This window comes from Elephas maximus, chromosome 15 (assembly GCF_024166365.1).
Source record: "Elephas maximus indicus isolate mEleMax1 chromosome 15, mEleMax1 primary haplotype, whole genome shotgun sequence".
NCBI lineage: Eukaryota > Metazoa > Chordata > Mammalia > Proboscidea > Elephantidae > Elephas > Elephas maximus.
In genome coordinates this window covers 75,023,834-75,050,283 of record NC_064833.1, presented here as the reverse complement: position 1 = coordinate 75,050,283, position 26,450 = coordinate 75,023,834, and the positions used below count along the sequence as shown (strand labels likewise).

At 39.9% G+C, this 26,450-nt stretch overlaps 1 protein-coding gene across 2 annotated transcripts in view; it reads right to left on the bottom strand.

Annotated features, from left to right (window-relative positions):
• The window catches only part of CPA6 (carboxypeptidase A6), a 431,593-nt gene that overhangs the window by 24,843 nt on the left and 380,300 nt on the right, over positions 1–26,450 (bottom strand). The gene's annotated exons all lie outside the window — the stretch shown is intronic.

Here is a 26,450-nt window from a genome sequence, read left to right as displayed (position 1 = left end):
GTCAGTGTTTCTTCATGAATTTTTGCCTTACTCATCTCCTTATCTCCTGTACCAACCCTCTGTTTACAAAATGAAATCAGAATCCCGAAGAGCTGGGTCTCCAACATGGAAATAAGTGAACTGAGGTGGAAAGAAAACCACAAGAACAATCTAATTTTATTGATTGCCTTTTGGGAGCAATATCCAGGTTTTACTAAAATGCAAAAAACCAGCTCGTAAATATGATTGAATAGTAAATCCCTGGGATTTTAAGTAGCTGTGCCAGATACGTTATTTGAAGAGCTCTATCCAGATTTGGCCTCAGTCACACCAGTTGTGATCAGAAATATCTGCCACCCTGTGGAATATCAAGATAGGAGAACGTTAAAACATCAGCATGTGGCATTTCAGGGAAACAAGCAAAACACAACAAAAAAAAACCCAGTGTTAGGAAACAATGAATAACAGATTTCTTCTTTGGGAAATGAGCAAGACGCATCAAGTCTATCACTCTTCAGGTCTTAGGAGCACGAGAATCTAACGGTTATTGGTTTTTCCTCCGTTTACAGGAGCCAACATATTGTTTCTGATGCTGAGACAACATTCTCTTTCCCATCCTCACATGCAGAACCCCTGCAGAATATATAACAGATCTCTGCAGTGCTGAGCAGAGAGGAGATTTCAGTCTTGCCAAAGAAAACAGCACGCATCTCTCTTCTGAATACTTCAGCCATTTAACTTCCATACCATACACCACCTCTAGTTTCTGAGTATCAGGATGTGAGGCTCTACAAGGATCTCATAAATCTAGAAGGGAAACAAGACATGCACATTTGAGGAGATGAGAGGATAGGGCAATGCAGGATCTGATACAGTCATAATGTGTGCAGTGCAGACTACAAGCGTGCAAGAGCACAAAGAAAAGAGTGAGCAGAAGGATTAGGACCCCAGGGGAAACTATACTAGCAGAGACTGGACGGAACTCCAGATGGATGGAACTAAAAGGAAAAAAAAAATATATATATATATATATATATAATTTTACTTAAAAAAATAAAGGGGAAAAAAAAGAGGTTGTTGTTGGCTACTATGAACTCTAGCTCTTCTGAATGGTAAAATGAGGTGGAAGCTTGTTCTCGAGAGAAGTAGTGGAGAAAAGAGTAGTATTAGGAGCAGCAATTGGGCTGAAAATCACGAGACCAGGCTCTAGTAACAACTGTACCACTAAAGATTTTACTGACTGCGTTTGTCCTAGATGAACTTGGGAACCAGATCTCTGGTTCTCTCCGTGATATGGGGACAGTGTGTTGCAATCATTTGTGGGTGATGTCTCATCTGCAATTCCTTATAAAATTATTTAGCTATAAAAAGAAAAAGGGTTCGGTTATCCTGAGAAATCATGCATAATTTACTGTAACATCCCACTTTTCTAAAATGGGAGAGAAAGAGGTAAAACTTGGGTGGGTGTGTTTGGAATTGGCCACAGGAGTGCACTCTCATCATCAGTTGGGTGTGTAGTAGTGGGAAAAAAGGCTGAGAACTGTTGGATTAGGAAATAATTGCTAAGAATCTGTGATGGTCAATGTTGTGTGCCAAGTTGGCTAGGCCATGATTCTCAGTACTATGTAATTATCCTTCATTATGTGATCTGATGTAATTATCCTCCATTTTGTGACATGGTATAGTCACCTCCATGATGTGATCTGATGTGATCAGCTGGTCAGCTGTAGGGGGGGTTTCTCTGGGGGTGTGGCCTGCACCCAGGATATGTGTGGACATTCTGGCAAGGCTTGCTTGCTTGCTCTGGATCCTGTTTCCAGCTTGCTTGTCATCTGACCTCTGGTCCTTTGGACTTGAGCCAGCAGCTTGTTGTCTCACCTGCCGACTTTGGAATTTGCCAGCTCCGCAGCTGTGTGAGCCAGCAGCCTTCCATCTGACCTGCTGATTCTGGGTTCCTCTGCCCCTGCAACCACATGAGTCAGGAGAAGCCTCCAGCTGACTTTGGAACTTGCCAGCTTCTACAACCGTGTGAGCCATTTCTTTGAGATAAATCTCTCTCTCTCTGCCTCTCTCTCTCTCTCTCTCTACTTCACTAGCTTTCCTTCTCTAGAGAACCCAGCCTAAGACAGACTCTTTACAGCATGACATTAATAGTTATGGTTCCAGCCCAGGTGAAAAAAATTCCAGTGTAATTACATACAATTTTTTCTTAACATCTTTAGGTTCTGTTCTGAGGAGTTGAGGATTTTGTAATAAGAGTTGGATTATCGAATTGAGTTCTGTTTTAGTTCTTAGAGGCAGCCTTGGAGTATGGATTGCATTCTAAAACTTAGTTCACAAGCAAACTGTTTAATTCTCAGAATATACTTTTCCTTAGATAAAACACCCCTTTCTATTTAAGGCCCTGTGGCCCCTTCCCAAATCTGCTTTTGCTCTTGTATTCCAAATCTTGGTGTATGGCCCCTGGTTGCCCAAACCAGAAATCTGGAGTCCATTCTTTACCCCTGCTTTATTTTCACCTATTGCATCCACCTAGTCACAAAATGTTTTTGGTGCCATTGTCTTACTTTCTCTCCCACAGAGCCAAACCAACTACCTTAGCCAAACCTCTTCTGAATCATCGCAGGGGTCCCCTGACTCCAGGCTCTTCTTCACCCTGCATTCTCGAAGTTCCAAATCAATTTTACAAAAAGGGAAATCTTACCTTGTAAATCCCCTGCTTAGCACTTTACAGTGGCTCACCATAGCCTTCAGGATAAAGGGGCTGGGTTAGGCGCCTCTCCTCTAGACCCCTGTGGTAGAATAAATAATGGCCCCAAATGGATAGCCAGGCCTTAATCCACAGAACCTATGAATGTTACCATATGGAAAAGGCACTTTGAATATGTGATTAAATTAAGGATCTTGAGCTCAGAAGATTATCCTGGTAGGCACTAAATGTATCCTTATAAGTACCCATATCAGAGGGAGGCAGAGGGAGATTTGACTGAAGACAAAGTCAGAGTCAAAAAGGGAAGATGGTACTTTGCAGGCTTTGAAGATGGAGGAAGGGGCCATAAGCCAAGGAATACGGACAGCCACTAGGAGCTGGAAAAGGCAAGGAAATGGATTTTCCCCTAGAGCTTCTGGAGGGAGCGTGGCCCTGCCAACAATTTGATTTCAGCCCATTTTGGACTTCTGGCCTCCAGAACTGTAAGAGAATAAATTTGTGTGATTTTAAGCCACTGAGTTTGTGGTAATTTTTTACAGCAGCAACAGGACGGGACCACATCATTATGTTGTTGCTGCTGTTGTTAGCTGCTGTCGAGTCAGCCACTGACTCATGATGAACATATACATGACATAAATGGACTGTTGGGATCCATAGGGTTTTCACTGGTTGATTTGTTGGAAGTAAATCACCAGGCCTTTCTTCCTAGTCTGCCTTAGTCTGGAAGCTTCACTGAAACCTGTTCAACATCAGCACAACAAGCTAACCTCCAAAGACAAACAGGTGGTAGCTACACTTTGAGGTGCATTGGCTGGGAATCAAATTCAGGTCTCCTGCATGAAGAAGAGAGTTCTACCACTGAACTACTACTGCATCCATACACCCTTATAAAACAAACAACAAAACAAAAAACTCAAACCCTTTACCATTGAGTCAATTCTGACTCATAGAGTAAAACAGGAAACCCTGGTGGTGTAGCGTTTAAGTGCCCCAGCTGTCAACCAAAGGGTATGCAGTTTGAATCCGCCAGGCGCTCCTTGGAAACTCCATGGCGTTCTACTCTGTCCTGTAGGGTCGCTCTGAGTTGGAATCAACTCGATGGCACTGGGTTTCTGGGTGGAGTAAAACTGCTCCATAGGGTTTTCTTGGCCATAATCTTTACAGAAGCTGATTGCCAGGCTTTCCGTGGCACCACTGGGTGGGTGTGAACCACTGAGCTTTAGGTTAGTAGTCAAGTGCAAACCTCTTGTGCCACCCAGGGATCTTTATACCCTTATAAGCGCTTTTGATTTATCCCTATGCAGCATTTACCATACTAATCTGTCGATCTTGTTGAGGGTAGAAATTATGTCTTACTCGTCCTTATATCTCCTGTGCCTGGCACAATGTTCTTAAAAATGTTTATTAAATGGATGAATTTATTAATATGATTCAGACTACAGGATGCCCCCAGACAATTCTATTTTTTTTTTTCTGTCTTCTCTCTGTTGAAGTGTTCTGGGTTTGGGGCCAAAGCCCTTTTAACTGAATATAAGGGAAAATCATTTTTTTCTTTTTTTGGCTAAATATCTTGGAGTCCTCTTGACTTTCCTAGTGTCTCCTAGCCCTTCCTCCACTAGTCAGTCATTATGTTCCATTGCTCTTACCTTTCCATAATCTCCTTTCTCTCTCTGTCCTAGTTTTGGCATTCATCATCTCTCACGTGGCCAACACCATGGCCTCCTAACTGGCCTTCCTGCTACCGCATGCTTCAGCCCATCCTTTATGTTGCTATCAGCGCGCTTTTCTAAAACACAAATAGATCACGTTACTTTCTTGGTCCCGCAACTCTTATTGGCTTCTTATGGGCAACAATATCAGTGACGACTCCTCCGCATGGCACCCAAGCCCCGACTGAAGGGAACAATGTTTTGGACCGTGTTTGTCACCTATACCCCACAATCAGCCACACCCCCACCCCTCAGTCACTGGTTCCTGCTTCTGTCATTCCCTCCTATACCTCTTTGCCTTTGTTTATATTCTTCCTTCAGACTGGACTGTTGTCCATCTCTTCCCTTGAAACCTATTAAAATCCTTCTATACCTGGAAGGCTCAGCTCAAAACCCACTTCTGTGCAGCTTTCTCAGTTTTCAGTCCAGTCAGAATTTTCCCTTCCTCTGTCTTCTTCCTCTAACATTTTTGCCTCTATCAGTAGTTTCACTCGAATTACAGCTGGTTGTTTACATGCCAGGCTCAGTCATTGAACGGCTAGTTTCTGTGAGAAAGGACTGTGTATTATTCATATTTGCGTGGCATTGTGCTTGGCTCATAGCAGGGACTCAATAAATGTTTATTGCATGAATCACTCTGCCCCACAGCAAGATCCCTCTTACTCTATCACATCAAAATTCCATTTGTGCTTTAAGGTCAGTTATTATAATTTATGGGTATAATAAGAGGTAAGAGATTGTATGAGAGTCTGCACCAATGATGCTATTTTCTAACATTTGGGTATACACTTAAGATATGTGCAAATAAAAATAAGTATGTGTAGGTGTATATATATATATACACCCACAAGTATGAATGAATAAAAAGGGAAGAGAATCATATTATCACTTTTGTCTTTAATTGTTGACAATATACCTTACCAGTCTAGGAATGGTGAGTGAGATGAATTAGTGCTATTCTTTTTGCTGTGGAACTTGCTGGAAGGCCATTTCTCCCTCAGAATTACACAGGTGGCAATGGCGTTCCAGAGCCTCAGTTTAAATAGATGTCAGTATAATAAAGCATATTAACATTCTGATAAAATATGTCAATTAAAACTATATAGCAAAACTACATTTTTGTGAAATGTTTTAAATCAGTGTAACACTTTTAACTTTTTCTCCCAATCTGTTTTGTGGTCAAAACCTCAAGGGAAATAGCAAGAGAGACAATGGGGGAGTCCAGAAGGCTAGAGAACAGTGGATTTGGTGTTTATTAGATTGATAACACGTAATAAATGGGAACTCTACTTTGCCATTTCCCACTCCCACCCCATTGGGTGGGGGTGAGGAGTGGGACAATGAGGAATGGTGGTGGAAGGAGTAGAATATTATTTCTTTATGGGCCTTGAGGTGATTCTTTTTCTGTTCCCCCTCCACATTATATTAATACCGATTAAGCTAGATAACCGAAGGTGATTTCAAAGAAGAAGGAGAGCTTTCGTGGTAGTGCATTCTGGAGTCTGTCTTTGGCTAAAATTTTATTTTTAACTTTTTCAGAAAAGGATGACTCTTCTTTATAGTGTTTTTAACTTATTTATTTTTGGAATAGCCAGTGGATGTACATGGTTATACTGTGCACAATACTCCCTCCTTCACTACCCTCTGGCTACCCATTTTTTTCCCCCAGAAGTAATCACTTTTACTGTTTTCTTACATTACTCTAAAGATAGTCTATGCATTTATAAGGAAAATCTGGTTTTAATATAGCCATCTGTGAAAAAAATGTTTTACACAAATAGCAGTATTCTTGATATATATTGATTTTTCCTTGCTTCGTTCAACTGTGTGTGTGTGTGTTTAATCCTGGAGATTTTTCCACATCAGTACGTGAAAGAACTGTCTTATTCTTTTAAACGGCTATATAGCACTCCACTGTATAATTGGACCCTAGTTTATTATAGTGTATTTATCAAGTCTCATACACGTTATTTGGTTTTTTATTGATGCACATGTGGGATGCTTCTAATCTCTTGCTGTATCAAAGAATGCTACAATCAATGTCTTTATACATTTGTTAATGTCTACATATGTGAATTTATCAATAGGATAAATTCCTAAAAGTAGAATTCCCTAATTACTCAGTCAAAAGGTATGTGTATTTTTTATTTTGATGGAGATTGCCAAGCACCCTTTCATAGAGGTTGTACCCATTTATACCCTCAACGGCAATGTACGGTATTGCCTGTTTTTCCACATCCTTCAAACTTCATTCTCTCTCTTTTGTAGCAAATAGAACTGTGGTATATAATAAAATTATAAGAGTATCAATAGGTCAAATTAGGTTTTCAGAAAAGGTGTTTAAATTTCTAAGTGCCATTTGCACAGAGATATCAAAACCCATTGTCATTGAGTCAATTCCAACTCATAGTGACCCTATATGACAGAGTAGAATTGCCCCATAGGGTTTCCAAGGAGCAGCTGGTGGATTCGAGCTGCTGACTTTTGGTTAGCACCCTGAGCTCTTAACCTTGCACCACCAGGGCTCCATAGAGAGGTAGAGGAAAATACAATTGAAAAAGAAAATCAGAAATTGTTTCCTTGATCTGAATACTATCTGAAGAGACATTCCAAAGTAGCATCTATTAGGCTCTCAATAAATATTTGTTGGATGACTCCTGTGGCTCCACTGAGTCTGGCTAAATTCTCAGAGTGGTAGAGAAGGGTGGCCTAGCTTGAGGTCTCATAGTGGTAAAGAGATCTTATATTTAAATGATATTAATCTCTGGGATTCATTTCAATATATGCAACCTTTTTAAAAATCATATAGTGTGATTGGTCATTTGGCTAACCACTTGCAAGTCATATGGGAAAAATAAATGCAAAATACACACTATTAACGGTCAATTTGTTCCTTAAAGTGGATTTTAAAAATTAAGTTTAGAAGATATTGAAAAGAACAAAGAATAACGTTAGCCCTCCAACTTCAATATTTTGGTGTATTTCCCAGTCTTGTGTGTGTGTGTGTGTGCACACACACATGTGCTGGTAGGTAAACGTGTATATCTCACACACATAACATATATACATTTGTATTATCATTATATGTTTTATAGAATTTTAATCATATAATTATATGAAAAAATAATCATATGGCCAGCACTAAATTCAATATTATATCATAAGCTTTTTATTATTTTTGAATAAACTTATCTATTCCACCAAACCAAAACCCAGTGCCGTCGAGTCGATTCCAACTCAGAACGACCTATTCTACAGCTTCCTAGATTTTCTTCAGATGGGTATACATGCATTTACTTAACCCTGTTGTTCAACCTTTGGGTTGTTTTCAATCTTTTATTATTATAAACAACCCTGTGATCAGCATCTTTTTCTGCTTCCTTACAATGTGTTTTTAAAGCTGGATGACTAGACCAAATGATATGGATAGTTTTAAGGTTCTGCTCTGAGTCTCTTTTCATTCTTCATGTGTGCCTGAACAAACTGATCTGCCCTGAAGGCTTTAGCCACCACCTACGTGCTAAGGACCCCAAGTCTGTGTGTTCAGACTCTAGGTCTATAGCTGATTACCTTTTGCATATCTTCCCTTGGATTCCCACAAGTATCTCCAGTCCACTGCTCAAAACAGGACTCATACTTTCCTCTATGTCTTCAATACATTAGACTAGATGTCATATCTTGGTAGGTGACACCTCTATCCACCTGTCACTCTGGCCAGAAATGGAGTTATCCTAGACTTCTCCCTTTTCCATCCAAGCTGTGTCTTCTGCATCTAATGGGCGGCTGCATGAATGTTGTTGTATCAGCATTTTCTCGTGTGCACCCTTCTCTCCATCCTCATCATTTTCCTCTGGGATTATGGCACTCCTCTAGTTTGTTAACCAGTCCTTTGACTGCCAGTCCATATTCTACACTTTGGCTCGAATGATACTCAGAGATTAGCCATGTTTCCCACAGCTTTAGAAACTTTAACCAAATTAAACCCCAAACCAGTTGCCGCAGTTGACTCTGACACACTCAACCCCATATGTGTCAGAGTAGAACTGTGGTACATGAAGTTTTTAATGGCTTTTTTTTTTTAAATGGTTTTTCAGAAGTAGATTGCTAGGCCTTTCTTCTGCGATGCTTCTGGGTAGACCTGAACAGCCAACCTTTCAGTTAGCAGCCAAACCCTTAACCCTTTGTGCTACCCAGGGACGGCCTAAAATCTTTAAAGGCCCATGATTATCCAGTGTTTCTGAAACTTTTCCACCAAAATACCCCTAACAGACAAAGTCTGTACAGATCTCTTTCCCACCGTAAGTCCAGAACTTCTTTGAGATCTTTGTTTTGTCTTAAAAATTAATGAATTATCCAGTCCAGTTAACTTTTGTATTTTTATACAAATTACACCCATCTTCTGTTTGTTGGCCAACTGGTCTCTCCATCCTGTGAGTTTTTTTTTCACAAGTGCTGTTGTGCCATTTTTTTTGCATGTTGCTGTAAAAAAAAAAATTTAGCATAGAGCGCTGACAAAAATACCTTGGGATGGGAGTGGCTGGCAAACATAGAAGGCGCTCTTTATTTAAGTAAAAATATGGTATATATTTATTTTTTTATTTGTTTTAATATAATTATCCTTCCCAAACCTTTAAATGAAACTGATGTGCCCTGAAGGTGTGCCATGATGTTTTTGCAACTTTCTTTGTGACATACCTCATATACATAACTCTATTTTGCAAGTATGGCCTCTAGGATAAAGCCTGCAGAGCTCAGGATGGCACAGGATCTCAGCATGTCCATCATGTACTGTACTGGGTACCTTTCCTCCTCATCTCTCATCAGCCCCCTTTCTCTCATCCCTCCTTCCAGCTGTACAGGACCACCTGCCAGTTTCAGAATATTCCATCCTGTCTTCATGCTGACATATTATCCCGAAGGGCTCTACTTGTTTCCCTTACCTGGAATGCTCCTTTGACTTTGAGTTCTTCGCTTTATTTACTGATCAACAAATATACTTTTAATACTCAATCTGGCATTTATTACCTCCTTTATGAAGACTTTTCTGACTTTATCAAGTAGAACTGGTCCCTTTACCTTTTGTATCTTCAGTGCACCCCACAGAAACTTCTACCATGTTTACAGCTATCTATAACATTTTAATTCATTTCTTTCTATCCTTCTTTTCCACGTTGTGAGATGTTTTGCAGATTCATCATTGTTCTTTATGGTTGTGTAATATTCCATTGTGCATATGTACCATAGTTTGTTTATCAGTTCATCTGTTGATGGGTTGTTTCCATATTTTTGCTGTTGTGAGTAATGTTGCAATGAACATAGGTGTGCATATGTCTATTCATGTGATGGCTCTTATTTCTCTAGGATGTATTCCCAGGAGTGAGGTTGCTGGATTGTATGATATTCCCATTTCTAGCTTTTTAAGGAAGCACCTTATTGTTTTCCATAACAGCTGTACCATTTTGCATTCCCACCAGCAGTGCATATGGGTTCCAATCTCCCTGCAGCCTCTTCAACATTTGTTATTTTCTCATTTATTTATTTATTTTTTGATTTGTGCCAGTATTGTCAAGATGAGATGGTATCTCATTGTAGTTTTGATTTCCATTTCTTTAATAGCTAGTGATTGGGAGCATTTCCTCATATGTCTGTTAGACACTTGAATTGCTTTCTTTGGTGAAGTGTCTGTTCATGTCCTTTGCCCAGTTTTTTAAAAATAATTTTTATTGTGCTTTAAGTGAAAGTTTACAAATCAAGTCAGTCTCTCACATATAAACTTATATACACCTCACTACATACTCCCATTTACTCTCCCCCTAATGAGTCAGCCCGCTCCCTCCTTCCAGTCTCTCCTTTCATGACCGTTTTGCCAGTTTCTAGCCCTCTCTACTCTCCCATCTCCCCTCTAGACAGGAGATGCCAACACAGTCCCAAGTGTCCACCTGATACAAGCAGCTCGCTCCTCATCAGCATCTCTCTCCAACCCATTGTCCAGTCCAATCCATGTCTGATGAGTTGTCTTCAGGAATGGTTCCTGCCCTGGGCCAACAGAAGGTTTGGGGACTGTGACCGCTGGGATTCTTTTAGTCTCAGTCAGACCATTAAGTCTGGTCTTTTTATGGGAATTTGGGGTCTGCATCCCACTGTTCTGCTCCCTCAGGGGTTCTCTGTTGTGCTCCCTGTCAGGGCAGTCATCTGTTGTGGCCAGGCATCATCTAGTTCTTCTGGTCTCAGGGTGATGTAAGTCTCTAGTTCATGTGGCCCTTTCTGTCTCTTGGACTCATAGTTATCGTGTGACCTTGGTGTTCTTCATTCTCCTTTGATCCAGGTGGGTTGAGACCAATTGATGCATCTTAGATGGCCGCTTATTAGGATTTAAGACCCCAGATGCCACACTTCAAAGTGGGATGCAGAATGTTTTCTTAATAGAATTTATTTTGCCAATTGACTTAGATGTTCCCTGAAGCCATAGTCCCCAAACCCCCGCCCTTGCTCTGCTGACATTTGAAGCATTCAGTTTATCCAGGAAGCTTCTTTGCTTTTGGTCCAGTCCAGTTGAGCTAACCTTCCCTGTATTGAGTGTTGTCCTTCCCTTCAGCTAAAGTAGTTCTTATCTACTATCTAATCAGTAAATAACCCTCTCCCACCCTCCCTCCCCCGCTCTCGTAACCACAAAAGAATGTGTTCTCAGTTTAAACTGTTTCTGAAGATCTTATAGTAGTGGTCTTATACAATATTTGTCCTTTTGCATCTGACTAATTTCACTCAGCATAATGCCTTCCAGGTTCCTCCATGTTATGAAATGTTTCACAGATTCGTCACTGTTCTTTATCGATGTGTAGTATTCCATTGTGTGAATATACCATAATTTATTTATCCATTTATCCGTTGATGGACACCGGTTGCTTCCAGCTTTTTGCTATTGTAAACAGAGCTGCAATAAACATGGGTGTGCATATATCTGTTCGTGTAAAGGTTCTTATTTCTCTAGGATATATTCTGAGGTGTGGGATTTCTGGGTTGTATGGTAGTTCTATTTCTAACTTTTTAAGGAAACGCCATATAGATTTCCAAAGTGGTTGTACCATTTTATGTTCCCACCAGCAGTGTATGAGAGCTCCAATCTCCATAGCCTTTCCAACATTTATTATTTTGTGTTTTTTGGATTAATGCCAGCCTTGTTGGAGTGAGATGGAATCTCATCGTAGTTTTAATTTGCATTTTTCTAATGGCTAATGATCGAGAGCATTTTCTCATGTATCTGTTAGTCGCCTGAATATCTTCTTTAGTGAAGTGCATGTTCATATCCTTTGCCCAATTTTTAATTGGGTCGTTTGTCTTTTTGTGGTTGAGTTTTAACAGAATCATATAGACTTTAGAGATCAGCCCTCGCCCATTTTTTAAATTGGATTATTAAATTTAAACACTTGTGCTCATCAAAAGAAGAACGGGATATCAGAATTGCAGGAAGACTCATTAACAACCTGTGATATGCAGATGATACAACCTACAAAATAGAGTAAAAAGAGAATCTACAGACTGGGAAAATTTTTTGGCTCTGACATATCTGAAAAGGTCTAATCTTTAAAATCTGTAATGTTTGATTCTGAGTGTTTATATAAAAAAATAGCAAAAATGTATCTACTATATTTTTTTATATTTACTCGACAGCACTGGGTTGGGTATATTTGCTGCAGGAGCCCTCGTAGGTCAGTGGTTAAGAGCTCGGCCTCTAGCCAAAAGCTGGCAGTTTGAATCCACCAGCCGCTCCTTAGAAAACCTTATGGGGCAGTTCTACTTTGTCCCATAGTGTTGCTATGAGTCAGAATTGGTTTCTTCTTCTTCTTTTTTTTTTTTTTGGTATATTTGCTGCGAATATGTTTTCTCAGATGGATGCTTATCTTTTTTTTTTTTGTTTGTTACTTAAAAAAATAGTTCCTTAATAAAGATGTAATTACATTCAGAATTTATTGTGGCTTATGGCATGGTTGTCTAAGGATATGGGTAATAATATTCTTAGGTAAGGCTTTTTACTATATTTTGAAAGCAGTAGGAAAAGTGTAATTCAAATCCTATATATCTGCCCTCCACAATCTATTTGGTAAACAGTAACCAGAATAATTCTCCTAAAAAGTAAACTAGATCATGTCTCTCCTTAATTCTAAACCCTCAGTGGTTTCGGATACCCTTCAGAGCAAAATCCAAAGTTCTTCCATAACCCAGATGCTACATCTTCTCACCTCTAGCTACTTCTCTGAATTCTGTCTCTTGTCTTCATTAAGCAGGAAGCCCTCTTCTCCTTCCCTCCCTCCCTCAGCTCCAGCCATGCAGGACTCCTTGATGCTCCTTAAACACACCAGAGATGCATCCATTCAGGGCCTTTGCATAGTGTTCCCTCTCTCTGAATTGCTCTCTCCAGACCTCATTCGCTTATCAGCGATTCTTGCCTTCATCATCTAAAATAGCTACCCATCCATGCCCCTGGGACTCTACCCCTTTCCTGATGTTATTTTTTTCTTCATAGCATATATCACAACCTGACTTTATTCTGTTCACTGCTGTTTTCCCAATAATAAGCTCAATAAATAGTAGTTGGGTAATGAAGAAATGAATTCAGCCATGCATCTTATAATCTCTCAGGTAACCACTACCTAAAATGTATTTGATGTTTTTTCTTGCATCATAAAACATCTTTTTGTTCTTACATCTTAAAAATACTGCTATCACAAGTGTGGTTATTTTTTGGTGCCTAAGAAGTCCTCTTGGACCAGTAGGGTTCTGCAGTTGTGCGTTTTGGGCAATGCTGTTCTAGAAGGCACTGTTTAAAGGCAGCACAACTGCCTGTGTGCTTCTTGTCATTATTCAGCATATTAAGGCTTTTCAAACAATTATAAAAAAGTGTAGATGAAAAGAATATCATTGCCTTCTTATACCTGGACCTAAGAAAAACACTCAAAGTAAATTGTTTTAATAAAAACAAAACTACTTCAAAAGGATTTTGGATAAAAATAAGCATACAGAAAAAAAAAGCATATAGAGTGAAACAAAATTGGAAATCTAAAAACAAGGACAGTATTTAATAACATTAGTGACCCAGAAAAAGGAACATAATGCTACAATGCTTATGAGATGTTAACAACAATACAGGCACCAAAAATTCAAAGCAGTTAGATATACAGGAAATTTATGAAAATAAAAAATAACGTGACTTACTAAATGCAAATGATACAGCTGGAGAAAAATAATCATAGAGACCTAGTTTTACTTTGATGAAATTAGAACTGCAATAATGCTGCAAAGCAATCAGCATAGTGGTAGAAGAATTAGTAGGTAGAACTTTTTAAAAACCTCACTCAGATGCCAAAGGCAGGACTAGAGGCCTTCTTTAAAAATTGAACATCATGGGGGTTACCTGCTGAACTGTGGACCAGTGGTGAGCTTTCCCACCTTGGAGAAATAAACTCACTGGACGTAAAAATCGGTAGCAAATGAAAAATCAGGAGCTCAGGGTCCTAGGAGCCGAGGGGCTGATTGTGTCACTGCCACCATGCCTGCCTTCACAGATGTCATCCTTATAGGCTATTTACTTCAGTGACGTTCAAAAATGAGCTCATTTGTAAAAGGGTTTTAAAATTGGTTTGTAATATTATCATCAAAAACGTCAACAAAAAAATACTTGTGGATGATGTTGGCATAGATGTTATAAATAAGCAAAATATTGTCTTTCAGATCCAAAGTCTTACAAATTCACCCAGAAGAATGAACAGAGAAATAAAACAATGATTTACCATTCTGCATGCACACAATTAGTATGAAGCATTATTTAATCTGTGGTTGCAAAAATTTCACTTTTAAAGAGCCTGGGTGGTGCAAGTGGTTTGCGATTGGCTGCTAACCCAAAGGTTGGCAGTTTCAACCCACCTGGTGGCTCTGCAGAAGAAAAGCCCTGGCGATCTGCTTACATAAGATTACAGCCAAGAAAACCCTGTGGAGCAGTTCTATTCTGTAACACATGGGGTCACCATGAGTCAGGGCTGACTCCAATATAGCTAACAACATACATACATAGGAACATGAAATAAGCGAGGAGATGGAAAAATTTGTTTTTGCATGTAATCAGAATCTGGATTAGGAAAAATAGAGCTTAAGACAGGTGGACTTCACAAAAGAGACAATAAAATAGCTCTTCTTAGGGTGTGTATTAACTGGAAAAATAAATGTATGAATAGTAAGAGAAAAAATGAAAAAATGAAAGCTTTTACACTTTCTTTAAATCTTAGAAATGGAATAATTTTCACTTAGCTTTGTGATCTACCCTGGAAAGAATGAAGATGACAAAAACCACTTTAAGGCTGATGAGTTGAAGGAATGCTTATAGGAATTGACAATTTATTCTCCAGCTAAGTAATGATAAGGAAGTGGAGATAATAGCTTACTAGTACTTCAGATAAGCACACTTTTAAAAGGACAAATAAATTAGCATGGTAGATGGCAATGGAATATGAAAAGGTAGGGTAGTTACTAATAATGAATACGAGGAAAAAGAAAAACTGGATACTAGAAAAAAGCTTATAAAGGAGAATTCTTGGCTGAGGTAATAGATATAAACTGAGAAATGAAATGCTTATGAAAGACTTTGTGTGGGTGAGGGTTTCATGAAAGGGCACAGAATCTACCATAACTAGTTTAAGCAGGGTTTTTTTTTGTTTTTTTTTTAAATAAAGTATTAAACATCTCTCAGAGCAGTTGGGAAAGTTGAGGAAAGAAACTCTAGTCTGAGCCTTTCTGGATGACTTCAAGAGCCATGATGCAAATCCCAAGGGAGCTACTGCCTCTTACAAGATGAGGAGGCAGCACAGTTGGGGAAGAGTCAAGATCAAGAAGCTTCCTTGAAAAACCACACATCTCCGCAGTAGTTCTGGAGAATAAAAGCAAAAACAATAGAAGCCACAGAATAAATGATCTCAATCTTACTTGCCCACCACTCATACATTAGTTTGTCATACTGTGGTGACTTATGTGTTGTTATGATTCTGAAAGGTATGCCACCGGTATTTCAAATACTAGGAGGGTCATCCATGGTGGGCAGGTTTTTGTGGAGCTTCTAGACTAAGACAGATTAGGAAGAATGGCCTAGAGATATCCTTCTGAAAATTAGCCAATGAAAACCTTATGGATTACAACACAGTATTTTCTGATACAACGCTGGAAAATGAGCTCCCTAAATTGGAAGGCACTCAGAATACACAGTGGCTGCAACAACAGACTTGAACATATCAGCGATGGAGAAGATGGTGTAGGACTGGGCAATGTTTTGTTCTGTTGTACCTGGGGTGGCCATGAGTTAGAGTTGACTCAATTCCAACCAACTGCCACCATCACCACCACACCTTACTTCTACATTCTAAATCTCACTGTGAGTGCATTACAATGGCAGAACCTAAACCTCCAGATCCCCAGCTACAGTCTTGATCTCTTTGGACTTAGCAGTACAGGAAAGGCCACTAGAAAGAGGCTGGAGTAGAGAGGGTGAAATTCTCCGACATTCACCACAGACTTCATTACAGCAGAAACTGAAAAAGAAAACATCTAAAATAACGAAACCAGAAAAATCAATACAACCAGTTTTTTCAAAGTTTCAATGTTCACTGTCAGCTCTCCCCAAATATCAAAAGGACTATTGTTTGGAATAAGAGTAAGAAATACTTTAAAGCAACACCGCTTCATTTAAAAACTTTTATTTTAAAATGGTGATATTGCTTGTGTGATATTATTACATCTTTTCCTCACTTATTGACCATCTCGGTATCTGACATTTTGCATTTACAACAATAGTAAAAAAAACTACTATCTGACTATTTTGCACATTAATGACATACATCTGGCAGTAACGAATGCCAAGGTGTGAGGTGAGAGAAGTGCTGGCTGTGATGGTTAAGGTTATGTGTTAACTCGTCTGGGCCTTGATTCTCAGTGGTTTGGCAGTTACGTAATGACGTGATTTGGCAGTTACATAATGATGCCGTCATTCTCCATTTTATGATCTGATGTGGTCATCCTCCATTTTTGAATAACAATTTTTCATAATGACCTGGTCTTTGGAACCTAACCATGTCAATAAGTGAGGAGAGGGTGCGCTGCTATGAAGCCCCAAATAGGAAAGTTGCCTGGCATGGGTAGGTTCTGTATGATCAAGTGCAGGTAGGATTGTTTTAAATACAATCATGGTGATTAGAAAACAAACCAGCTGTTGTTGAATTGACTCCGACTCATGGCGACCCCAAGTGTGTCAGAGTAGAGCTCTGCTCCGTGGGGTTTTCAATGACTGATTTTCCTGAAGTACATCACCAGGACCTTCTTCTGAGGTGCCTCTGGGTGAGCTTGAACCTCCAACCTTTTGGTTAGCAGCCATGTGCATTTGCTGTTGCATCAACCAGGAGCCAATAGTGATGATCAAAACCAAAACCAAACCCATTGCCATCAAGTTGATTCTGACTCATAGTGACCCTATAAGACAGAGTAGAACTGCTCCATAGAGTTTCCAAGGAGCGCCTGGCATATTTGTGCTGCCAACCTTTTGGTTAGCAGCCGTAGCCCTTAACTACTGTGCCACCAGGGTTTCCATGGTGATGACAGACGGTCCTAAAACTATCATCAAGAAGTCAGGCCGACGCAAATTCTATTGTGTCAGTATCTACAAACATTGCTGGGTTTTCAGACAACATGACAGAATGTGGCAGATACTGTGATAAATGTCCTGCTACAAACGTCTCTAGATGATGGATAAAATAAACCAATTTTAATTTTTTTTATTTTACTTTAGATGAAGATTTACAGAACAAACTAGCTTCTCATTAAACAGTTAGTACATGCATTGTTTTATGACATTGGTTAACAACTCCACGACATGTCAACACTCTCCTTTCTTGACCTTTAGGTTCCCTATTATCAGCTTTCATGGCCCCTCCTGCCTTCTAGTCCTTGCCCCTAGGCTTGTGTGCCCCATTAGTCTTGGTTTGTTTTATGGGCCTGTCTAATCTTTGAATGAAGGGTGAACTTCAGGAGTGACTTCATTATTGAGCTAAAAGGGTGTCCGGGGACCATACTCTTGGAGTTTCTCCAGTTTCTATCAGTCCAGTAAATCTGGTCTTTTTTTGTGAGTTAGAATTTTGTTCTACCTTTTTCTCCAGCTCTGTCTGGGACCTTCTATTGTGATCCCTGACATAGCAGTCAGTGGTGGTAACCAGGCACCATTTAGTTGTACTGGACTCAGTCTGGTGGAGGCTGTGGTAGTTGTGGTCCATTAGTCCTTTGGACTAATCTTTCCCTTGTGTTGTTAGTTTTCTTCATTCTCCCTTGCTCCTGAAGGGGTGAGACCAGTAGAGTATCTTAGATGGTCACTCACAGGCTTTTAAGACCCCAGATGCTACTCACCAAAGTAGAATGTAGAACATTTTCTTTACAAACTATGTTATGCCAATTGAGATAGATGTTCCTGGACATCATGGTCCCTACAGCCCTCAGCCCAGCAATTTGGTCCCTCAGGGAGTTTGAATGTGTCTATGGAGCTTCCATGACCTTGCCCTGTACAAGTTGTGCTGGCTTCCCCAGTATTGTGTACTGTCTTACCCTTCACCAAAGTTACTACTTATCTATTGTCTATTTAATGTTTTTCCATCCCCACCCCTCCCCTCCTTCATAACCATCAAAGATTGTTTCCTTTTGTGTGTAAATCTTTCGATGAATTTCTATGGTAGTGGGGTCATACAATATTTGTCCCTTTGTGACTGACTTATTTCACTCCACATAACGCCCTCCAGATTCATCCATGTCGTGAGATGCTTTGCAGATTCATCATTGATCTTTATCAGTGCGTAGTACTCCATTGTGTGTGTGTATCATAGTTTGTTTATCCAATCATCTGTTCGTGGGCACCTAGGTTGTTTCCATCTTTTTGCTATTGCGAGTAATGCTGCAATGAACATGGGTGTGCATATGTCTATTCCTGTGACAGCTCTTGTTTCTCTAGGATATATTCCTAGGAGTGGGATTGCTGGATCATATGGTATTTCTATTTCTAGCTTTCTAAGGAAGTGCCATATCGTTTTCCAAAAGGGTTGTATCATTTTGCATTCCCATCAGCAATGCATAAGAGTTCTTATCTTCCCGTAGCTACCCCAACATTTGTTATTTTCTTTTTTTTTGATTTGTGCCAGTCATGCCTGGGTAAGACGGTATCTCTTTGTGGTTTTGATTTTCATTTCTCTAATGGCTAGTGATTGCGAGCATTTCTTCATGTGTCTGTTAGGCGCTTGAATGTCTTCTTTGGTCAAGTGTCTGTTCATTTCCTTTGCCCATTTAAAAAAATTTTTTTATTGTGCTTTAAGTGAAAGTTTACAAATCAAGTCAGTCTCTCATACAAAAATATATATACACCTTTCTATGCACTCCTAGTTGCTCTCCTCCTAATGGGACAGCATACTCCTTCCCTCTACTCTTTCTTTTCATGTCCATTCAGCCAGCTTCAGACCCCCTCTGCCCTCTCATCTCTCCTCCTGACAGGAGCTGCCCACACAGTCTTATGTGTCTACTTGATTCTAGAAGCTCACTCCCACCAGTATCATTTTCTATCCCATAGTCCAGTCCAATCCCTGTCTGAAGAGCTGGCCTTGGGAATGGTTCCTGTCTTGGGCTAACAGAAGGTCTGGGGACTGACCTCTGCGGTCCTTCTAGTCTCAGACAATTAAGTCTGGTCTTTTTATGCAAATTTGGGGTTTACATCCCACTGCTCTCCTGCTCCCTCAGGGGTTCTCTGTTGTGTTCCCTGTCAGGGCAGTCATTGGTTGTAGCTGGGCACCATCTAGTTCTTCTGGTCTCAGGCTAATGTAGTCTCTGGCATATGCAGCCCTTTCTGTATCTCGGGCTCATAATTACCTTGTATCTTTGGTGTTCTTCATTCTCCTTTGCTCCAGGTGGGCTGAGAAAAATTGGTGCATCTTAGATGGCCACTTGCTAGTGTTTAAGACCGCAGACACCACTCTCCAAAGTGGAATCCCCTTGCCCATTTTTTAATTGGATTATTTGTCTTTTTGTTGTAGAGGTGTTGGATTTTTCTGTAGATTTTAGAGGTTAGGCCTTTGTTGGATTTGTAATAGCCAAATTTTTGATCCTAGTCTGTAGGTTCTCTTTTTATACTTTTGGTGAAGTCTTTTGATGAGCATATGTTTAAGTTTTAGAAGATCCCCGTTATCTAGCTTATCTTCTGGTGGTTGTATGTTGTTAGTTATGGTTCGTCTCCTGTTAATGCAACGTATTAGAGCCTCTAGCATTGAGCCTCTTTTTTCTTCCAATAAATCAATTTTAAATACTCAACAGAGCTCTCAAAAATGGTCCTCAGGGAACAAACATGAAGAGGGAGGGAGCTGGAATGAGAATGGCTGAAGCTGAAGCAGAAGTGTAGCCGTTCTTACGGTATTTGCTGATTTCTCTGACCCCGAGCTTCTTTCAGTGGCTGCATGTGGTGAAGGACCTGGGACTTGGGTTCTCAGTAGATGGAAAGGCAGAACAGGACCCAGGTATACATCTAGGATTACCAAACTGTGATACCTCCAATGAAAATGTGGGCTAAAATAAAAAGTCTGCTTGCAAGGGAAGATAACAAGGAAACTTGGCTGCCTCAGCCTGTGCTCTGACTGGGAGGGAAGGAATCTCCTTGGAGAATTCATAGCCAAGTGCCTGACAGCACATGGGTTTGTAAATTCAAACTACCTGCCTGGTATGAGGTGGCCCAAGATCAGAAACAGCACCTAGGGATCTTTATTTTGTATTTTATTTTAATCTTGGTGAAAAAATACACAGTCAAACATACCCCTATTCAATAATTTCTACAGGTGCAGTTCAGTAACATTGGTTACATTCTTCACATAGTGTCACTTTTTCTCACTATCTCTACCCGCATCTGGGGATCTTAAGGAGTAAAAGCAAATTCTTGTTGACAGGAGTACATCCCTACTCAGTCCTTATAGAATAAAAAATGAACAAACAAACAAAAAACAACCCAAACCCATTGCCATTGAGTCCATTCTGACTCATAGCAACCCTATAAGACAGAGCAGAAGTGCCTATAGGGTTTCCAAGGCTGTAATCTTTATGGAAGTAGATTGTCACATCTTTCTCCCAGAGTGGCTGGTGGAGTTCAAACCGCGGACCTTCTGGTTAGCAGCTGAGTGCTTAACCACTGCACTACCACGGCTCCTCTGAAACCAACTAGGTGATGTTTAATCCCATCTACATGTCATTCTCAGCCAGACTTTATCTAGCTCTTGTCTGTAAAACTCCAATGGTGGAAGCTCAACGTCTTATGGGGCAGTGCATTCTTATTTCGAGTTCCACCCTTTTGAACATCTGATGGAGATTAGTTCTCTCTCTGAGTTTACCCTGGGGCTGGACTCAGCCAGCACTTCCTCACATTCCCAAAGAGCAGTTCCAATTCCACAAAACCTTAGTAAGTAGATTTTACTCAAAATTCCAGTGGTAGTGGTGGTGAAACACTGAAGAAAATTTATATGCTTCACAGCAAAATTTAATTGTTGCCTCTCTCTTCTTCCTCTCTTGGCCTCAGATTTAATGTTAAGTTCCTTATATTTTCAAAGAAATTCTAAGTTTGTAAGCTCTAAGCTTGTATAGTTCACAGAACAAAACAGTAGTGGAACCCATTCTCTTAGAAAACAGGCCACTAACCTTCTATTGTTATTTCACAGGCACTGGTGGTACAGTGGTTAAAGCGCTCAGCTGCTAACCAAAAGGTCAGCGGTTTGAACCTACCAGCCGTTCCTAGGGAGAAAGATGTGGCAGTCTGTTTCCATAAAGATTTACAGCTTTAGAAACCTTATGGGACAGTCTATGCTGTCCTACAGGGCTGCTATGAGTCAGAATCAACTCGAAGGCAATGGGTGTGGTTTTTTTTTGGTCTGTCTGTCAAAATATTTGCCCACCAGGTCTTGTTTTTCTGACTAGGGTAGGGAGTGATGGCAGGAGAGGGGCATTTGTGATTGCATTACAAAAAAACAGTTTTTTCCATTTTATGTTTAATTTAAAATATTTGGAAATTGAGTGTTCTGAAAGGTATTATATTTTAATAAGTGCTGAACTTGTGCCTAAGTGTTTTTTGGTAACAGATTTTTGAGATATAATGCATGTACCATAAATTCACCATTTTAAAGTATAAAGTTCGAATGGTTTTATAATATTAACAGAGTTCTGCTGCCATCATCAGTATTTAATTTTAGAATATTTTCATTCCTCTGGAATGAAACCCAGACACATTAGCAGTCGCTCTCCATTCTCCATGGAGCCCTGGTGGTGCAGTGGTTAAGTGCTCGGCTGCTAACTAGAAGGTTAGTGGTTTGAACCCACTAGCTGCTCCTCAGGAGAAAGAAGTGGCAGTCTGCTTCTGCAAAGATTTACAGCCCCCTATGGGGAAAAAGAAAATATGGGGAAGTTCTACTCTGTCTTAAAGGGTCGCTATGAGCAGGAATTCAACTTGACAGCAATATTTTCAGTTCAGGTCAGTTCAGTCCTCCATTCTTTCCTCCTCCCAGCCTTTGGTAACTCTAACCTACTTTCTGTTTCTATAGATTTGCCTATTCTGTTTCATATAAATGGCAGCATACAATATGTGGCCCTTTGTGTCTGGTTTTTTTCAATTAACATAGTATTTTCAAGGTTCATCTATGTTGTAGCAGGTATCAGTACTTCATTCCTTTTAATTGCTGAAAAATAGTCCATTGTATGTATATACCACATTTTGTTTTTGCATTCATTAGTTGATGGACATTGGGATTATTTCCACTTTTTGGCTATTATGTATAATGCTGCTCTGAACATTTATGTACGAAATTTTGTGTGGACAAATGGTTTCCTTTCTCTTCGGTATATACTTAGGTGTGGAATTGTTGGGTCATATGGAAACACTATTGCTAGCATTTTGAAGAACTGTCAGATTGTTTTCTAAGGTGGTTGTACCATTTTACATTCTTACCAGCAAAGTACGAGGGTTCTAATATCTCCATATTCTCATCAACATTTGTCATTATCTATCTGTTTTTTTTTTCTTTTTTAGTGTGTATGAAGTGGTATCTCATTGTGGTTCTGAGTTGCAGTTCTCTAATGACTATGTTGAACATCTTTTCATGTGATTATTGGACATTTGTATATCTTTTTGGAGAAATGTTTCTTCAAATCCTTTGCACCTTTTTCAATTGAGTTGTTTTTGTATTGTCGAGTTGTAAAACTGTATATTCTGGGTACAAGTTTTTTTTTTATTTATCCGATATATGAATTAACACAAACATTTTCCCATTCTGTGTGTTGTCCTAAATGGTAATTTATATTTAGACAATACTTGAATTATTCAGTAGTTAAAAGCTTAAGTGTGGATATCATCTAACCCTTTGCCTACCTCTTGGATTTATTCCAATTTGGGAAAAAGCAAATTGCTCACAGCAGTACTCTAAAATGAGCTCATGTAGGGAGGGAAAAAGCCAGCGCCTAGCAGGGAGTGTGTACTTAATTAACTTTGGTGAACGAATGAATACAATTTACGTATTTATTCCTGATTCTCAGCACTACTCTGACTGGTTGAGTTCCTTCTCTGGACATTCAGAGCAGTGACATTCATTCTGTGCCTGAAGACCCTCAGAGCTGTGAAGGCTTGGGAAGGAGTACATGTTTCCACATGTATTCTCTACCGTCTACTCTGAATGCATTAAAGCATAACCACTATCACATGGGGTCCACAAATTTTCATGGTAAAAAGCAGCATCATGTTCTACTCTTTAAGTTTGGGACTCACCAACTTAAGAGAAAGAAACAGTTGTTATTGTTCAGTGTTGACTTTATAGTGTTTCTAGTGGTACTTGCTATTTTTATATCATTTATACTATGAAATCCATTTATATGCTTTTCCACTTAATATTATATAACATGTTGTCATTGTTAGTTGCCATGGAGTCGATTCTGACTCATGGTAACCCCATGAATTACGGAGTAGAACTGCTCCGTAGGGTTTTCTCGGCTGTAATCCTTACAGAAGCAGATCTCCAGGCCTATCTTTTGTGGTACTGCTGGATGGGTTCAAACCATCAACCTTTAGGTTAGCAGCTAAGTGCAAACCATTTGCACCACTCAGAGGCCTTTTTTAAATTTTATTGTGCTTTAGGTGAAAATACAGCAGAAATTAGTTTCTCACTCAAAAATTTATATACAAATTGTTTTGTAACATTGGTTGAAATTCCCGCAATGTGATAGCACTCTCTCCCTTTCCACCCCAGCTTCCCTGCGTCCATTTGTCCAGTTTTCCTGTCCCTTCCTGCCTTCTCGTCTTACTTTTGGGCAGATATTGCCCATTTGGTCTCGTATATTTGATTGAACTAAGGAGCTTGTTCCTCATATATGTTATTGTTTGTTTTAAAGGCCTGTCTAATCTTTGTCTGGAAAAGTGGGCTACGGGCATGGCTTCGGTTCTGAGTTAGCAGGGTGTGTCTGGTGGCCACAGTCTTGGGGGTTCCTCCAGTCTCTGTCAGACCGGTAAGTCTGGTCTTCTTCTTTTTTTTTTTTGTGAATTTGAATTTTGTTCTATATTTTTCTCCCACTCTATCTGGGACTCCCTATTGTGGTCCCTGTCAGAGGGGCCCAGTGACCTTTTTATGTCATTTATACTATGAATTATTGTTTGGTGGTTCACATAGGGGATTTCACACTTACTTCCCTATCCTTGACCTAAGAGTGGCCCTTTCTGTGTGGTTTTCTGTCCCCTTGACCAAGCACATAGCTCTGGGGAGAGGGGCAGAACAGGGGGGGATAGGTCTGAAGCTGTGAAGGAGGCAGGCAGACAAGCAACATTAAAGCTGCTGAATCTACTTTGGTGACCATGGGGTGACAGATGGGTTCCAGCCTGACTGCCTGCATCTCCACGTCACTTACAACTGTCTATCAAGATCATTTTGCAATTGACGTTTGTTGTAATCCATCGTACATCTTGAGAGCTAACTTGCAGGAAAAATCAAAATGATTCAAAAAATGGGAAGAATCAAAGGAATTCTAGTTGGGACGGCAGTTGAAACTAAGAAATCACAGAAAGTGTATATATGAAGGAAACAAATAAGCTCGGTAAAGGAAGAAGAACAAAGGGAAGTAAGACACTTTCCTGTAACCGGATCGGGGCTAGTCACAAACAAGAGTCTAACTTTACCCTGGCCAAGTGGGCTGCTGATAGTGTTACTGAGCTTAGTCACTCAGTATACTCAGATGACTACAGGCATGAGTACGGCAAGCATGTGGATGCAGGGACCTGCTAACCAGTGAGACAGAACACAGTTATGAGTGTGCAAGATGGTTCCATCCGAGAGAAGGGAAAAAGGGAATAATAATAATAAAAAAATTAGTGGATTTGGAGCATTGATATGAGCATGTTTATTGTCTCAGTCCAGGTTGAAGAAAATTTCTATATCCAGATAGCTATCAGTAATACCACTTTATAGTTTTGTTTTCTCCCCCACAAATGCAAACACTTTTATGTTATTACTCATCATGGCAACACTCCCATGATGGGAAAGAGGCTGTTTTGCAAATTGAACTGAGCCTCAGAGGCAAATTGACTGTTCTGGAGGGTGGAGGAGAAGAACGGTCACTGATATTTATAACCCTGTTTGGAGTTACGACTGAACTAGGCATTTCACATATGTAAATCCCTTAATCCTTATTATTATAATTTCATAAATTAAAAAAAAATGTCCAAGACCATTGAGTTAATACAGGTAGAATCAACCACAATTTGTTATACTTTAGAGCCATATTCTTTATGCTGTGTCAAAGGCGGTTCATCTTATTTGACAATTCTAATTGATTGGGCCACCACTTGGCCGTCAGTTTGTCATACTGTGGTGGCTTGCATGATGCTGGAAGCTGTGCCACCATTATTTCGAATAATAGCAGGGTGACCTATGGTGGACAGGTTTCAGCGTAGCTTGCAGACTAGGAAAAAAGGCTTGATGATCTATTTCAGAAACTTAGCTAATGAAAGTTCTATGGATCACAACAGAATATTATCTGATACAGTGCTGGAAGATAAGCTCACTAGGTTGGAAAGCACTCAAAATACACAGTGGCTGCAACGATGGATTTGAGCTTAACAACGATGGTGAAGGTGGCGCAAGGCCAGGCAATGTTTCATTCTGTTGTATATAGGGTTGTCGTGAGTCGGAGCCCACTCAGGGGCAACTAATAACACCACCAAATTGATTGAAGGTGGTTGCTTGGAGACACGTGTAGGAGTCTTAAGTCCATGACCAGTTATTCTGACACTGGTGGGGATGGAAGAGTGGAAAGAATTCTAGCGCAGAACCCAAAGCATTGTAGAATGAGTGATTTCGTGATGGCCTCATTTCTAAGGGACTACCAGACACCTTTCCATTACACTTGGGTGTATTTGCAAAAGGGCAGCACTTTACTACCAGATTTTGACAATATTTTTCCCTTCCCTCCCTCCTGCTGCAAGTTTAATAGTCATGGCTAATGTTCTCTTTTTTTTTTTCTTTCTGCTACTTGCCTGCTTCTTTATTCTGTAAAAGGCTTTCCCTCCTTAAAATGACATCCTCCCCTTGCTTGAAAGGTATCAGTGAAACATGGAATAAATTTGCCTTGTGAGTGGCCAATAAGTGAATGACTGACAGGTTGGTAGATTATAGACAAGGACTGGACAGCTTGGATCACCACTGACAGATGAAAGCAGGAGCAGTGCTACCCTTAGTAAAAAGATGAAAACACTTCATGAGATTTAGACCACAAACTACAGTTCCTGTTTTAGTTCTGTGAACGACAAATATTCCTCAGTTTTCTGCTTTTACATCTGTGTTTAAATTTTCAGTTTTCAGGTAGGGTCGCTATGAATCAGAATTGACTCCAAGGCAATGGGTTTGGTTTTTTGGTTTGGATGGGCTGACAGGTTTAGATCCTTGATTTTTATGCATTTTTTAAAATCCTTTCATTTTCTTTGA